General features: G+C 54.0%; 1 protein-coding gene across 3 annotated transcripts in view; it reads left to right on the top strand.

Moving 5' to 3' along the window:
* The window catches only part of TPST2 (tyrosylprotein sulfotransferase 2), a 42,787-nt gene that overhangs the window by 13,337 nt on the left and 13,493 nt on the right, over positions 1 to 15,957 (top strand). Inside the window, exon 2 of one of the 3 annotated variants that reach the window (XM_037052390.1) lies at positions 366 to 474. The exons of the other annotated variants lie outside the window; for them this stretch is intronic. The gene's annotated coding sequence lies outside the window, so the exon portion shown is untranslated. The remainder of the gene's footprint in view (positions 1 to 365; positions 475 to 15,957) is intronic. 3 annotated transcript variants of the gene reach the window in all.

Genomic DNA, 15,957 nt, shown 5'->3' with positions numbered 1-15,957 from the left:
CAGTTTTCTAGTGCATTGCCTGTCTTACTCTTATTGATTTCACAGAGCTCTTTATATATTCTAGACACAGGTGTCTTTTTTGATACTTGTATTATAAATATCTTCCATGTGTAATTTCTTTGGATCAGTATGAAGAGAAACCGGGACGACTAGGAATTCATTTGTCTGAACACAGGTCAAGCGCTTCATCTGTCTGAGCCTCAGTTTCCCTCTGTAAACCCAGCAGAGTATGTAGCCCCGTGTTTAGTGTATAAGCACAGCTGTGACTGTTAGTAGTACCTTTGCTGGGATGAGAGCGCCCTGGACTAAAATGAGCGAAACTTTCCCTGTGGTGCTTTTCAACCTGGGTCATCCCCTTTTCTCAGGTCACTTCTGTAAATCCTGTTAAGTGCCGACTCTATACCAATCTTTGGCTAAACTTGAAAGTACATCGGTGAGCAAGACTTGGTGCATTTGGAGGGGGTTGCACCTGGGGTAAGTACAGGGGGCCGTGGGAGCCCAGGGGAAGCACTAACTGGACTAGGGCATCACGGAAGGCTTCCTGGAGGAGGCGAGCTTCATGGTAGAGAATACTTGAGTAAGTGTCTCCTGTTCTGCCTACTTGGTGCCTTTGTTGTGCCAGGCACTGACTCTCAGTAGTGGGGACTGTGCCCCCAAGGGACATTTGGCAACGCCCAGAGATACTGTTGGTTGTCATGACTTGGGGCGGGGGGGGTGCTACCGGCATTTAGTGGGTAGAGGCCAGGAATGCTCTTCAACATCCTTCAATACACACGACAGTCCCCCAGACTCAGAGATGGGAAACTCAGGGCGTGCACAGAGGCTGCGCTCACCACCTGGGACAGGCCTGGGAAGCAGGCATGATGGGGCGGCGGACATCGTCATCATGGGCCTGTGTGTCCACTTTGGGAGGGAGCCACGCGCCCCTGTGCCTGTGGAGCCCTTGAAATGTGGCCGGTGAGGCTGAGGAACGGAATTTTTTATTTTAATGCTATAATTTAACTGTAGATTTCAAAACAAATACTCGGTTTTCTCAGAAAACTTTGAAATGTGAGTGGAACTCTTTGGGGATGTGAATGTATTTTTTCACCTGTAAGTTTTATGAACTCTCCGTGCAGATGAGGTGAGCCCACAGGAAATTTATCACCCACGCTGAGATGAGCCAGTGTGCGCCCGGGTTTCGAAGGCCCAGCGCTAGGAGGGGGGAAAGGGGAAAGTACAATGTCTCATTAATTTTAACTTTTTTTTAAAGATTTTATTTATTTATCTTTAGAGGGGAAGGAGAGAGGGAGAGAAACATCAATGTGTGATTGCCTTTCGTGCATCCCCTGCTAGGAACTGGCCTGCAACCCAACCATGTGCCCTGACTGGGAATCGAACTGTGATCCTCTGGTTTGCAGGCTGGTGCTCAATCCACTGAGCTACACCAGCCAGGGCTATATTGATTCTTATACTCATGTTAATTTTATATAGATTTTTATTATATGTATTTTAATTTTCATTGATTAGTGATAATCTTGTGGATACATTGGTTGAAATAAAATCTGTTATTTCATTTTTAATATTAAAAATTTTTTAAATTATAGTTGACAGTATATATTAGTTTCAGGTGTACAACATAGTGATTAGACATTTACTGGGAATTTATGAAGTGATGACCCAATAAGTTTAGTGCCCACCCTGCACCATACATAGCTCTTGCAGAATTAGGGACTGTATTCTCTCTCCTGTACTTTACATCCCCGTGACTGTTTTTATAACTGGCAGGTTGTACTTTTTAATCCCCTTCACCTTTTCACTGATTTCCCCCCAAATCCCCTCCTTTCTGGAAACCACCAGAATGTTCTCTGTATCTGAGTTTCCGTTGTGTGTATTCGTTTTTTAGATTCCACGTGTAAGTGAAATCATCTGGTATCTGTCTTTTTTTTTGACGTACTTCACGTAGCGCCGCACCCTCTAGGTCCGTCCACGTTGTGGCCAATAGCAAGAGTTCGTTCTGTTTTATCACCGAGTAAATACGTACCACATCTTCCTCCTCCAGTCACCGGCTGATGGACAGACACTTAGGCTGCGTGCCCGTCTTGGCTGTCGTAACTAATGCCACAGGGAGCACAGGGGCGCGTGTCTTTGCAAAGTAGTGTTTTGGATTTTTCTGGATAAATATCCAAAGGTGAAATTGCTGCGTATATGGTGGTTCTAGTTTTAATTTTCTGAGGAACCTCCACATTGTTTTCCGTAGTGGCTGCACCCGTCTGCACCCCCACCCACGGTGCACGGGGCTTTTCCTTTGCTCCGCACCCCCGCTAATGCCTGCTTGTTGAGTTATTGATGGTAGCGATTCTGACAGGTGTGAGGCAATGTCTCCCCAGGGTCTCATTTCACTTTTTTCTTTCTTGATGTGGCCACTGGAAAACTGAACTCCACATGAGGACGCGGGATCTTTGTCGGATGTCACTGTTGTAAACTGTGGGGAGGAGCCGGAATGGCATCCTGAGCCTGAGGGCTCCTGGGAGGGTTTAGGCCAGGGTGATGCGGTCAGGTGTCTGTGGTGGCGGTACCCTCTGGCCACTGTGGTGATAGAAGATTCCAGAAGATGGGCAAGCCTGGCCATTAGGAGACTGTATAGCCTAGAAGGCCTGCACTGCAGCCACAGAGAGCAGCCCCCACCCCCAGTCAGGTAGTACCAGCCGCCACTTCAAACGTCCTTCCAGCCAGGAGCCAGCAGGAGAGACCTCAGCTGCTGCCGGTTGCCTGTGCCTGACAGTCATTGCTCCAGACACCTGCCTGTCCCGGCCTTGCCCTCCCCTTGCCCTGGCTGTTCCCTACTCAAGTTTGTACCCTGCCTCTTGCTGTCAGCCCCGGTCGTTGCTGCTTCTCAGCTGTGTAACCTTGAGCAAGTGGCTTTCCCTCCCTGGGGGCTGCTGGCTTTGCATGGCCTCGCCCTTGTCACACCTAGAGTGTAGGAGATATTAGAGATGCCTGTGGGTGACAGGTCTTCCTGGACTGGGTCTTCGGGTGGTGACAGTATGCAACCCTGAGGGAGGGGGTACACAGAGCTCTCCGTTTTGCGGGTAGCCTCCCATCTCCAAACTCCACTCGGTGCCCCCCTTTCCCTGCTGAGGAAGCTGAGACTCAGAGAGGTGAGGTGGCTTGCCCGGGTCGACAGAGGCTGAATTCAGATCAGAAATACTGACCTTTGAGGTCCAAGGCTGCCGCTCCCATGGCTGTATCTCAGGGTGAAGTCAAGGGCAGGGCACTACACCTCTCTGGGCTGCAATGTTCTCATCTGTCAAGTGGGAGAGTAGCGGAGCCGACCACACAGCTGGTTGCTGTGAGCGTGTAAACTGAGTGAAGCGGCCCAGTGCCAGCCCACAGCAGGGCTCCCGATGGCTGCTGCTTTGTGTTGACTCATCTGCACATGAGTCGTCCAGCTGCTCTCTGCACTGAGTGGTATGAGTCCATTTTTCAGGGGAAAAGACTGAGGTTAAGACATGTAGCTGGTGAGATCAAAGCTGGGGCCCCAACCCGCTCTTGGTTTCGGAGCCCATTCTCCCCACTGCAGCGCCCTGGCCCAGAACCCTGGCATTTCCTGTTGTGCCTGGGGAGGGTAGGTTTGCTCTGTTCCCCACCTGGCCCTCTGTTCTGGATGACTGGACATGAAAGGGCACGCAGCAGCCTCTGTGGCGGCAGCACTCACAGATGCCCAGCCCACAGCAACTGTGCCCGCCCTCGGAACTCTCCTTCCTTTACTAGGGGAGCCTGCAGCCTTTCTGTCTTCCTCCTCTGAGCTGCTTTCTGATGGCCAGAGTTGTGGGGCAGGAAGCTGGCTCGGAACATCCCCAGGAGGAGGCCAGATCCTAAAAGCTAGAGCTGAGAGACATCGCCTTAGAAGTCATCGCCTCTGGTGGTCCAGACACCTTGTTTGGCCTCAGTCTCCACATCTGGAAAATGGGAGGAATCATCAGCTCTGGGTAAACGGAAGCGTCTGACAATGCAAAGTGGGTACAGAAGGGGAACTTGCAGGGGGAGTCTTTCCAGGCACTTTGGGTGTTTCTGCTAAAATGGAAAGGCTGCAGGTCCTGAGCCAGCTGACCTCTCTCAGGTACCTACTGGAAGCGGCACTGGTCAGTTTGCATGTGCATGAGAATGCCCACGTGCTGGTTCAAGGACAGAGTCTGGTTCAGTGCCTCTGGGGTGGGACAAGCCGGCTTCCAGGAGACACTCCTAATGCAGTCAGCAAGGTCCTAGGATGGCTGTTACACAGGTTCCTTTGTGACAGGGTGCACACGTCAAAGATGACAGCCTGAATGTCCCTCGGGAAGGCCTTGGCCAAGTGCAGGGCGAGCCATCCCTGCTGGGGATGCTCCGGAGTAGTTAAAAGGAGGGAGGGTGATCCATCATGGTCTCAAATCGGTGTGTATTGTCCTCCACGGGGACGGAGCACCCTCCGAGTGCTTGGACTCGGTGTGTCTTTAACCGATGTGGCCCTGTGGTGGAGCAGGGTCTGGCACACAGTAGGTGAGGTGCTCGGGTGGGGTGTATTGAATGTCGGAACAAGTACACTGGCGTGGAAAGATCTCCACTAGTTGGAGAGNAGCAAGGTCCTAGGATGGCTGTTACACAGGTTCCTTTGTGACAGGGTGCACACATCAAAGATGACAGCCTGAATGTCCCTCGGGAAGGCCTTGGCCAAGTGCAGGGCGGGCCATCCCTGCTGGGGATGCTCCGGAGCAGTTAAAAGGAGGGAGGGTGATCCATCATGGTCTCAAATCGGTGTGTATTGTCCTCCACGAGGACGGAGCACCCTCCGAGTGCTTGGACTCGGTGTGTCTTTAACCGATGTGGCCCTGTGGTGGAGCAGGGTCTGGCACACAGTAGGTGAGGTGCTCGGGTGGGGTGTATTGAATGTCGGAACAAGTACACTGGCGTGGGAAGATCTCCACTAGTTGGAGAGACCCAAGCCAGTTTCAGAAGGATACGCGTGGTCTGAGGCCTCTCAGCCTTAACGTTACTGACCTTTTGGGCCAAATGGTCCTTTGTGGAGGGGGCTGGCCTGGGTGGGCATTACAGGATGTTGAGCTGCATCCCTGGCCTCTGCCTGTTAGATGCTCCCTAGTTATGACAGCCCAAACTGTGTCTAGACATTGGCAGTTGTCCCCGAGGTGCAAAATTGGCTCTAGTTGAGAACCACCGGTGGGATGTGCTCGCATGTGGGTGGAAGGAGGGAAGGATGGTGTCTGGGAGGGTGGGAGAGGGGGCCCCGTGGGATTTTCATTCAGGTCGGTATTTGGCTGTAACCTCAGAGACAGCTGAGGGTGGCTCCTTCGTAAACTGATCGCCAGTGGTGACCTCTTAGAAACAAAGGACAAGGACAGGATTGGAGACTCCTCCAAAGAGACTCAAGCCTTGTCTGTTTTTTGTTTGTTTGTTTGTTTTAAATACAGAGATTGTATCTGTAACTTGAGTACATTTAAGAAACAGGAGCGGTACAAGGACCCAGCTGTAGAGACGTTGAGGGTTTATGAAAGAGTGCCTGGCACATAGTGGGAGCGCAGCCAAAAGGAAACGCTGTTTTGTTGTGTGGCACCCCTCTGGCCTCCACCGTCTAGACCTTCTTTCCATCCGGGCCCCCTGGAGTGCAGAGGGGGAGGGGAGGGACTTCCCCAGGATCACACGCATGTCCTACAAAACATGCCTGCGGTCTGAGGCCATCATACCTGTGGTCTGTTTCAAGTCCCCCAGCTTCTTGATTGCTTGAAATTCACCAGCCCAGCTGGCACCAAGGAAGCGGCAGGAGTGTAGCATGTGGGGGTTGGGCTGCATGTTTGCCCCGCTGCGATGGGAGGACTGCCAGGGGTGTGGAGCCTGTGATGGAGACTTTGGGCAGAGATGGCCTCTGTAGGTGGGCACTGGCTGCCAGCCCTATGCAGCTTCAGAGTCATACTGCGCCGCTCCTGCTCAAACATCCCCCATGGCTCCCCAGTGCCCCAGACTGAATTTCCTTTCTGTGCCTGCTGGGTTAGCATTCTATTACCTACGAAAGATTCTCCATGTAATAATAATAATTAGAGCACCTGCTGTTTGCCAGGCACACACTGGTATTAAGTGCATTACGTGTATTATCTTAGTTAATTTTTACAAAAGCCGTAAGCCAGTCTCTCATTTTACAAACGAAGGCGGTGATGCCCACAGAGATGAAGCATCTTGCCCAAGGTCCCCTAGCAGTGACCCACTTTGGATCTGCAGCCTGACCCCAGAGCCAGCCTTGCACCTGGGAACCACCCTACCTAATCTCGTTGAGAGAAGGAATCAGCACGCTGCCAGCAGAGAGGGACCCAGGTCTGGGTGTCTGGAGAGCCAGCCATGACCTCGCTGTATAACCTTGGCTGGACTCTCCTCTCTGGGCTTGCAGCAGGCTCTGTCCCAGGCTGCCGGGGCTTTTTCCAAGGCTGGCTCTGTACTGCAGGGCTCAAGGTCCCCAAATGATGTAACACACCCAGAATTCACCCTGATTTCGTTTTCCCATTCCTTTACATCATGTCACACCACTGATACATCCCTGCTGTAGAACAGAGAAGTCAGTGGGGAGGAGGGGGAATAAGCGAAGCCCCCGTTAGCCTTCTGGGGTGTATCTTTCTGGAGTATTTTTTCCAACATAAATATTTACCAGCATGGGATCAGATGACCTGTTTATCACCTAACATCTTATCCCAGATGTCTGTTGGAGTAGTGAGTATTTTTTTACAGTCCGATCGGAATCTGTTAATGTTGTATCATGAATGTTTAATTAGAATGTCTAATTAGAGATGATGCTACATTAATAGCTGGCATTTACTGACATCCTTCTCCTGCTGGGTCCTGCCTGGAGCAGTTGACAGTCATCCCAGCAACCCTCTGATGCAGGTGGTTCAGCCCCATTTTACAGAGGAATAAACTGAGGCTTTTGAAGTTAACAGGCCCCAGATCTCATGGCTAGTCCTTGGCAAGGTGGCCATGTGTGTGTCCCTAGCCCCTCTAGAGTCCTCCTCCCGAGGCCTTAACCACTGGGCAACCTGGCCAGGTACCTTCATATTCTCATGATTCTCTGTGTCTTTGAGGCACATGTGCTAGGCAGGTGCTAGCCAAGGAAGAAAGACCAATTAGGAGAAGCCACTGCAGTCAGCGGTAGCTGGATTTGCAGCCTTGGCCAAAAAGGGTGAGTGTTGCTGTTGGAAAGAGCCCCTCCTCCCGGGCAGGAGAAGCACCTGCCCGCGGGAATTTGCAAGAGCTGCAGTCTGGGGTGCAGTCCACAGCTGGTGCCTGGGATGCAGAGCCTGGTTCCACTTCCCTCCAGGCCTGGTGTGCAGTGTCTGGGGCCACGGCCAGCCCACTTCAGCCCCTAGCGCCCTTTCACCCACTTCCGACTGAGTATCCGAGGTCACATGCTGGTGAGTGATGCCAGCGTAGGGGGACACCTTGCATCTTTCATAATAGTTCTGTTGTCTCCTACTTTTTAAAATAAAATCAAAACACTTCAGTCAGGCTCCAGAATATGCCATCAAGTTCTTCCTGGGACAAACCCCTGCCGTGTTGGAGCGTGATGGTGGAGAGAGGAAATGGGCTGCAGTGGGAGCCAGGCCCTCCCCGGGCAGGCTCTGCAGCTCCTGGGTCTGTGGGTGGCCCCCCAGGGGCTCAGGAATTGGGATGGGGAAAAAGAACATCTTTATTGACTCAGTGTCACACTTCCCCCCAGGTGTCAGAGAAGGTGGCAAATCCCTGCGGCTGGGCCGATACCCAAGAGAAGCCACATACGCATTTCAGTCGCTGCAGACACCTCCTCTCATTAGCTCATGTCAGTCGTAGTCCTCATCTTGTTATTCATCGCTGTGATGAAGGGCCACATGGGTCACTGTGTCACAGCGTTCTTTTATCTGTGTTCTCAGCCAGATTTTACTGTGCGGTAGTTGGTGTCATTACAATCCTCTGTATTTTGTTCCATTTAATGACACTTTTCTGGGCCCGTAGGTTTCACCAGATGGTCAGAGGACTGATTAGACCTGTGGGCGAGCCCCGATGCCACCCTGCACCCCTGCAGATGTGGGCTGCCACCGCCCCAGTCTGCGTTTCGCATTTGTGGCCTGGTCAGAGGGGAGCTTTCTTCCGTGTGGGTGTTTGGGCGGGGGGGGGTCAGCAGTGATGTCTGTCTGTCTGTCTGTTCATCCACAGTGTGTGGCACTGGGCCGCTCTAGCAGGCCCGGGTGGGGGCTCCCACGACCAGCTGCATGTCACCCATCCTGGCGTCCACCCCGTCCTCCGTGAACATTGCACTCCCTGTGCCTGGCCTGAGTGCGGGCCCAGGCAGGAGCCCCGGCACACTGAAAGCTGGGCCGCAAGCAGTATTTCACAGAGCAGGGCGAGGGGGCCACACTTGGTCAGGCAGATCCCTGGGCCCCTTCTCGTAACTTCCAAATTGGAGTATCTGGGGGCAGGATCCAGGGCTGTGTCTTTAACAATTTCAGGAGATTCTGGTGCACGTGTGAGTTTGAAAACACCGTAAGGGAAGAAGTAACATCCATATGCTAACAAATCTCTGCTCCCAGTGCTGTGTATCAGTTCCTGTGTTTAGTCCTCGCTGCTGCTCTTAGCATCCCCATTTCACAGATGAGGAAACTGAGGCACAAAGAAATCATGTAACACCTTCCTGTCCCCCAGGGCACTATGGCTAGGAATCAGCAGAACCAGGACTCAAAGTCACGTGTGTGAGCTCCCACTCCACTGCTCACCCCCCATGTCCAGAGACAGGGTCATGTATGTGTGTGTGTCTGTGTATGTGTAGCAGGTGCAGGAAGCTCTGGCCCAAACACCCACTCCAGGCCTCCCCTATTTGCGTTGTCACCAGGCAGGGGTGTTCCCAAGCAGGCAGCAAGGGCTGCACCAGGCACTACAGGCAAGGCTGGAAGTTGGTGACCCTGTGTTGGACCTGGTTGCCACCCTGAGCTTGACCTTGGACAAATAGCTTCCCCATCTTCATATTGGGCGGGGTAGGGAACTCGGGCTGGTTAAACGCATGGGTTCTGGCGTCCGGCAGGCCTAAGTGCCAGTTCAGGCTGTCAGTTCCCAGCTGTGTGACCTCAGGCCAAGCACTGCCACCCTCTGAGTTTGGGCTCCCCTCTGTTGAAGGGGACTCATGTCGTGCCTGCCCCAGGGTTGTTGTGAGGGGCAAAACGTGGATGAACTTGCTGGGTGTGCTCGGGTCTCTGCCTTAGGTCTTTCCTTGATGACAGACCACATGCTGGGTGCCTCTGTGGGCGTGCGTGTGCTACTGTTGAAAAAATCAGTGATTGGTTTTCCCGAGTTGCACGTTTTTCTCTCACCTACCAAAGGCCGGCCTTGCTGAGGTGGGGCCCAGAACCGAAACGGGGGCTGGCAAACTCTGGCCCATGGGGCGCACCCCGCTTGCTCGCCGCCTGGTCTTGTGAGTGGTCTTCCCTGGATTGCCACCACCCGCGTTCCTGGACGTGTTGCCCAGGGCTGTGCTCACGCTGCAGAGACGGCCACCACCAGCTTGGCCACCCGGCCGAAGCCACTGGATGTCTGGCCCTGTGCTGTTCCGCCTCACCAGGCCACTCGGTTCTCGGGTTGCATGTGTGTCCCTTCCAGTCTCCGTTCCTTTGCTGTGATGACAGGGATGACAGTACTCAGTGCTGATAGTTTTGCATGTTAACTCCAAGCCAGGCTGGATGGGAGATACAGAATTCCTCCCTACTCTTTCCTGTGGGTGTTATTCCCGTTTCTCAGATGGGAACAGTGAGGCTCAGAGAGCCCCAGAGTCACCCAGGAGACCCAGCCTCTGAGAGGGGGAGCCGAAATGTGACCTCCGACCTCATCACCTCCCACCCCCAGCTTGTGCCGAACTGGGTCCCCAAGGGGGAGGTGGGCAACTTGGGGAGGTGGTCCTGCTTTGATCGTTTTAGGGGAAAATGCAAAGGAAGTCAGGAAGGCGGAATCCTGGACCTAGGAGCAGGGGTTACAGAGAGAGAGGGAGAAGGCTCCTGAGCTCACCAGCTGTGTGCCAGTGGGCAGGTGACCCCCGAGCCCCAGTAAAAGAGTGGTTAATAAGGGAGCCTGAGATGGGGCGACCTGGGGGGGAGTGCGTGCAAAGACAGAAGTCACTGGTATGTTGTGAGTCCTCAGCTCGTGCCCCCGGCAGCAGAGCTCAGTAAGTCGGAGCTTGTTTTTTAAGGGAGCGCACCAGCCGTCTTCTCTTTACCCCTCTCAAACCTCAAGCCGAGGCCAGCGCCTCAGAATTACTGTTTTTCTCTTCCTCTCGCCCATGGAATCTGGCAGGCTTTTCTTGGCTGGCTTCCTTCCAGAATGGGTCAGAGGTCTGATCCCCAGGGGCTCGGCCAGAGAGCCCTGGTCTGTCCAACTCTGCCCCTGAGGGCAGGGGCTTGGGATGGTGAGGTCTTCCGTGCCCAGTGGTGGAGGTCGTAGCCATGGCAACGGAATGTTTGGGAGCTGGTTCCCACGGGGAGGGCTTGCAGCACAGATGGCTGAACTCGGGCACATGGGCACTGGCCATCGCTCCAAGGCCACTCTGTAAGTGCAGTGACCTGCCACCTTAGCTGGTGGCATGTGCTCCAGCCCTGCTCCCCTATCTCAGAAACCTTTGATCTGAGGAGTTTGGAGAAGCCATGCTGAATTAGAAAGTTCAGATGGGTTGGATGCAAGTCAGCGTGGTGTCAGTGTGACTGTTACCTCGTTCTCTGACCTTCCATGGCAGGGCTTCCCCTCCCAGGCATTTCCTTCTGACCATCTGTCACAGGTGTAATTACTGTCTCACATGCTGGATTTTTGCTTCCCGAGAGACTGACAGGTCCAGGAGGGCAGGGCCCTTTGTCTGTTGGTCTTGCTGTGTCTGGTCTTGATCAGTGCCTGGCACATAGTAGGCTCTCAGGAAACACTTGGGGAATGAATGAATCAGGGCCTAAGGGGATCCTGAAGACTGAAGAGCCCTCTCTTTCTCCCGTCCCTACCATGGCAGCCCATGGGTCAGTGGAACGAGTGAGCAAGCTCCCTGCCATCCTCTCCTGCTGCACGCGTTTTTACGAGTCACCGAGTCACTGTGACACAGAGATCACCTGGGCGCCAGAGCCAGATTTGGAGACTGGCTTCTCCTCTTACTGGGTGTGGGGCTTTGAGCTTCAGTCTCCTCAACCTATCAGATAAAAACAAAAATCCCCACCTTAAAAGTCTCCTGGCCGGGTAGCTCAGTTGGTTAGAGCAGATGCTCTAGGTTGTGGGTTTGATCCCCAGTCAGGGCACATACAAGAATGGACCAGTGAATGTGTACATGAGTGGAACAACACATTGATGTCTCTCTCTAATGAGTGGAAAAAACTGTTAAAAGTTTCCACAGAGGATGACATTAGAAAATGAAAGCCAGCACGTAAACAGCACGCCCCACGCACCAGGCGCTGCTCTAACACGTCCTGACTTATTTACGTCCCCAGCACCGCCGTCCCCAGCACCGCCCGAGGCAGGCTCCTTGTTCATGGCGGCTGCACTCCAAGGGTCGTCAGTATTTCAGGGTTTGTGCAGCACACACAGTTTTCATCATTGCTTTTCTTCTCTCCCCTCTGCCTTTTTCCCTTCCCCTCCTTCTCCTCCTCTTTCCCTTAAAAATAATTGAAAAGCCATTCTTAGCTCCCAGGCCACCCAGACATGGGTCCAGGGGTGGCCGTGGCCTGAGGGCCACCATTTGCTCCTCCCATTCTAGGTCTAACACAGACAATCTACTGGATTGTCCAGGCCAGTAGCCACTGGCCACCACATGGATCCTGGACACCTGACCTGTGGCCAGCACAAACGAGAAGCTGAGTTTTAAATTTCCTTTCATTGTACTTACTTTAAATGTAAGTGTTCCTTCCTTGTATTTACTTTAAATGTACTTACTTTCAATGTAAGTGGCTAGCGCTCCACTTTGGACACGCCGCTCTCAGAGGCTGGAGGCTCTGAGAGCCCTGTCCCTTGGCTGTGAGAGGACCCCTCTGCCGAGGGGGCTGCCTGACTACCGGGCCTCCCCGGCTCCCTGGCATCTCAAGGGCGCCCTGAAGGCAGCTGGGCCCGAGCCATCTCCCTCCCTCCTGCCGCCTCTTTCTGGAAGAGCATTAAGTGCTTGGTCCCTAATTGGTTCTTCCAAGAGGCAGGCCTGCCCTCATTGGCCACTCATGCCCCAGGAGTGCCAGGCCTGTGTGTTATTCTGGAGCCGGAAAGGTGGGGGCTGGCGACTGTGGTCGCACCTGGGAGCCTTCACCATCTGGGTGGAGAGGCACTAATTGGACTGGTATTTAAGGATGGAATATGGAAGTGAGAAGTCGGGGCCCAGGAAGGGAGAGAAGGTAGAGAACTGCACCCTGTTTATCTCTGTCGGGGCTCAAAGGAAATAACAGCTGACATTTCCGGGCACTTGCCGTTGTCTCACTGAAACCTCCCCACAGCCCATTTTACAGAAGCGGAAAACCAAGGCTCAGAGGAGAGACAGACTCTGTAGTCAGGGAGTCACCGATTCTAAGCCTCCTGGAATGGCAGACCCAGAGGGCAGAAGTTGGGCCTCAGACTTGGCACGCGATTCTGTGCGGTGGTTTTCCTTCTTGGACCTCAGTCTCACTGTCAGTGAAATGGGTACACAGACTGGGGACACCCTGACGCAGTGGCACCCCAGCTCGGGTTCACAGCTCACCCCCAGAGAGCTTCATTCCCTGCAGGCTCAGGAGGGGCCAGACCCCCTGCTGTGACATTTTGGGCCTGGATGGCCTTGCCCTGTGCTGCACCTTGTTTGTCCCCCAGAGCACTTTCCCCTCAAGTGACTCCCCACTGGGCTCCTCTCAGGGTCCCAGGCCCTGTCCGTGGCACCCACCCCTGTTGCGTATCTCTGCTCTGCAGGGGTCAGCGGGCAGATGGCCTTCGTGAGCAGTCACTGGGGCTAGAGTCCAGGGCTGAGAGTGCCCAGGGGAGGTGAGTGCAGCCTGAGTCCCCCAGAACCTCTGGGCGCGGTCACCTGCACACCCCCAGCCTCCATTACTGGCAGCTTGGTGAGCCTCCTGATAGCTCCCTGAGAAAAGGTTATTCTTACCTCTTTTTTATCTTCAGAGAGGGGAACAAAGTTCAGCATAATGAAGCTCCTTGCCCAGGCACCAGCTGGCAGGAGGCAGAAGAGGCATTGGAGCCTGCAGCTGTAGGGCTTCGGGGTGGAGGACGGGCCCAGGGGCCTGGGCCGCACCCTCTGGCCCCTCCGGAAGTGGCTCTGGGTGCCCAGGAGGCCGACTCCTGTGTTGTGGGTCGCCAGGCCAGGTCGCCCTGCTTTTGCTCCCGCAGCTGCCCTCCAGGTCTTTGCTGTCTTCTGCTCACATCTGACCCGCCTGCTTTAAGCTGTTTTCCTCTGGTGGCGGCGAAGGGCCCCTTGCTGGGGCCTGTCCTCGGCCTGGTGCCCCGGCCATGAGACCTTGGGTAGGTCGCTTCTTGCTGAGGCATGCTGGCCCCAGAGGTCAGGGGGCACCTGTTAGACAACACGTGGAAAAAGCCATGGCATAGCACGTGCTGAACACACGTGGAAATACAAAACCCAGGAGCTTTGTTTCAAAATGCTGTTGCCAAATGAGTGACCGGTATTACGCAAAGCTAGAGAGTTGATGACATTTTTCTTACTTGGTCTCTCCCTTCTTCCAGGGGTTTCCTCCTGGCCTTTAGTATCCAGATCACATCTAACCCCAAAGAAGTTTGGAAGGACAGTAGTGGCCCCCTATCCCTGGTTTCACTTTTTGTGATTTCGGTTACCTGTGGTCAGCCGGGGTCCAAAAATATGAAATGAAAAGTTCCAGAAATAAAGCAGCTCCTAAGTTTGAAAATGTGCACCATTCAGAGTGGTGTGATGAAATCTCTCACGGCCCCAATTTGGGACGTGAGCTGTCCCTCTGGCCAGTGTCTCCACGCTGTGACGCTCCCCGCCCACCAGCAGCCCTCTCGGGTGTCCGAGACGAGTGTCACTCACGCTCAGGCAGTGCTTGTGTCCGCGTAACCCTCACTGTGCTGAGTAATGGCCCAAAGTGCAAAAGTAGTTTAAACTGCACAGGTGTGTTCGAATAGGAAAAGCACAGCACATACAGCGTTTGGCACCATCGGCGGTTTCAGGCGTCCCTGGGGGGTGGTCTTGGCAGGTGTCGCCCAGGAGAAGGGGACTACTGTGCACACAGTAATGTGCCCACTCTACCTTTCCTTTCTGGGAAGATCTCTTTGAGGTCAGCGGACCCACCCCTCTTTGCAGGGGAGGAAACTGTGGCTTTGATGGAGGAAGTGACTCTCCCAAAGCCACGTGGCCAGGAAATGCTAGGGCCTCTCAGGTGTTTCAACCCCAGGCCCAGGGCTTGGGTATTTATTTTCCATTTGCTGTGGACCAAAGAGCACCAGGCAGACAGGGCCCTTGAGGGTGGATTGGTCCTCTGGTGGTTTTGGCGGAATCCGGTGTGCGAAAGGGAATACTTCCTTCCCTCCAGACCCTGTGCTGGTCCCCAAGCTGCTGGCAGCTCCCCAGTCATGTGGGACTTGGCACTGGCTATCCCCTTTGCCAGGAACACTCTTCTCTCTCTTCTCTACCTGGCTGTTCGAAACCTCACCTGCTCACTGTTCAGAACCCAGCACGAGGGCTGCCTCCTGCAGGAAGCCTTCCCTCACCTACACAGTAGAACTCGTCACCCCTCCCAGGTTTGGTCCATGGTGTGCGTGGACTTGGGGGGCTGAGACTGTGTCTCTTAGCTCCATAGCCCAATTCCTGGCACACAGTAGGTGCTCATTAAATGTTAGAATAAATGAATAACCAATTATGGCAGAAACCACTGAAATTCTAATGTTTTCTATGTACTGTGCACATTCTTAACTACTTAGGGGGGGTCATCTAATGAACATTATTAATCTTTGATGTTGATGCCCTTAGACCCATTTTACAGATGAGGCTCAGCGAAGTAAAGTCTGTTGCCCAAGCTCACACAGCTACATAGGAAGTAGCAGAGCTGGGATTTGAACCCACGTCTGCCTGATTCCTTGAATGCTCAGAAACCTCAAGCCCTGACTTTGATTCTGGAGAGAGATGGGAGAGGAAACAAAGTCTCAGAAACAGGGCTGGGGCCAGGCAGAGAGGGGCTGGTGTGGATGGAGGTTGGCAGAGTGTCTGGCGTCCAAATCTGCGTCTCCTGTATTGGCTTTAGTTGCAGAGTCGAAGGGCCTTGTGGGTAAACTGGGGAGGAAGGCAGATCTGTCCCTGGAGGTGACCGGAGGAGGAGTCGCCAGGCTGGGTGGGCCCTTCTGTTCCAACCCCTACCTAAAGAATTGCCACTGAAGTCTGGTCATCTTTCATGCAGTGCCCGGTGAGGGGCAGGGGGGTCGGGAGCACAGGGTCACGGTTATAGTTCATGTCCTCACTTATGCCCTCCCCCCAGTCCCACGTCACCCCCACCCCAGTCTCGGAACACCAGTGTGAGCCTCCAGCCTGATCTCCCTCCCCACCTGCATCCTCTTGCCTGCAGGCCCTCTTTCCAGGGTGGCCCCTGTCCCCCCGAGGGCCTGGCAGCACCCCCATCTTCCTTTCAGGTTCTTGAATACCCCACACCTCTCCTATCTTGGGGTCTTTGCACTCTGTTTCATCTTCCTGGAGCACCCTTCCCACACACCTTCACATGGCCAGCTCCTTCTCATCCAGGTCTTGGCTTGTCTGTTACCTCCTCCTGGAGGCCCTCCCTGCCTGACCTCCCTCCTCCATTCCCTACTTGATCCCTCCCACAGCGTCTGGTTCATTTCTTTGCAAGCCGTTACCATGATCCAGCCCTGGCTGGCGTGCCATTTGCATCCCCTGCTAGGACATGAGCTCCTTGAGGCGAGAGGCCTGGCAGTCTCATCGGCTCTCCCGTCCCCAGTTCTGAACGCAGT

Source organism: Sturnira hondurensis, unplaced genomic scaffold, assembly GCF_014824575.4.
Source record: "Sturnira hondurensis isolate 20B ecotype Veracruz unplaced genomic scaffold, ASM1482457v3 Scaffold0007406, whole genome shotgun sequence".
NCBI classification, from domain to species: domain Eukaryota; kingdom Metazoa; phylum Chordata; class Mammalia; order Chiroptera; family Phyllostomidae; genus Sturnira; species Sturnira hondurensis.
The sequence above is the reverse complement of the archived record's forward strand: the minus strand, read 5'-3'. Positions and strand labels throughout refer to the sequence as shown.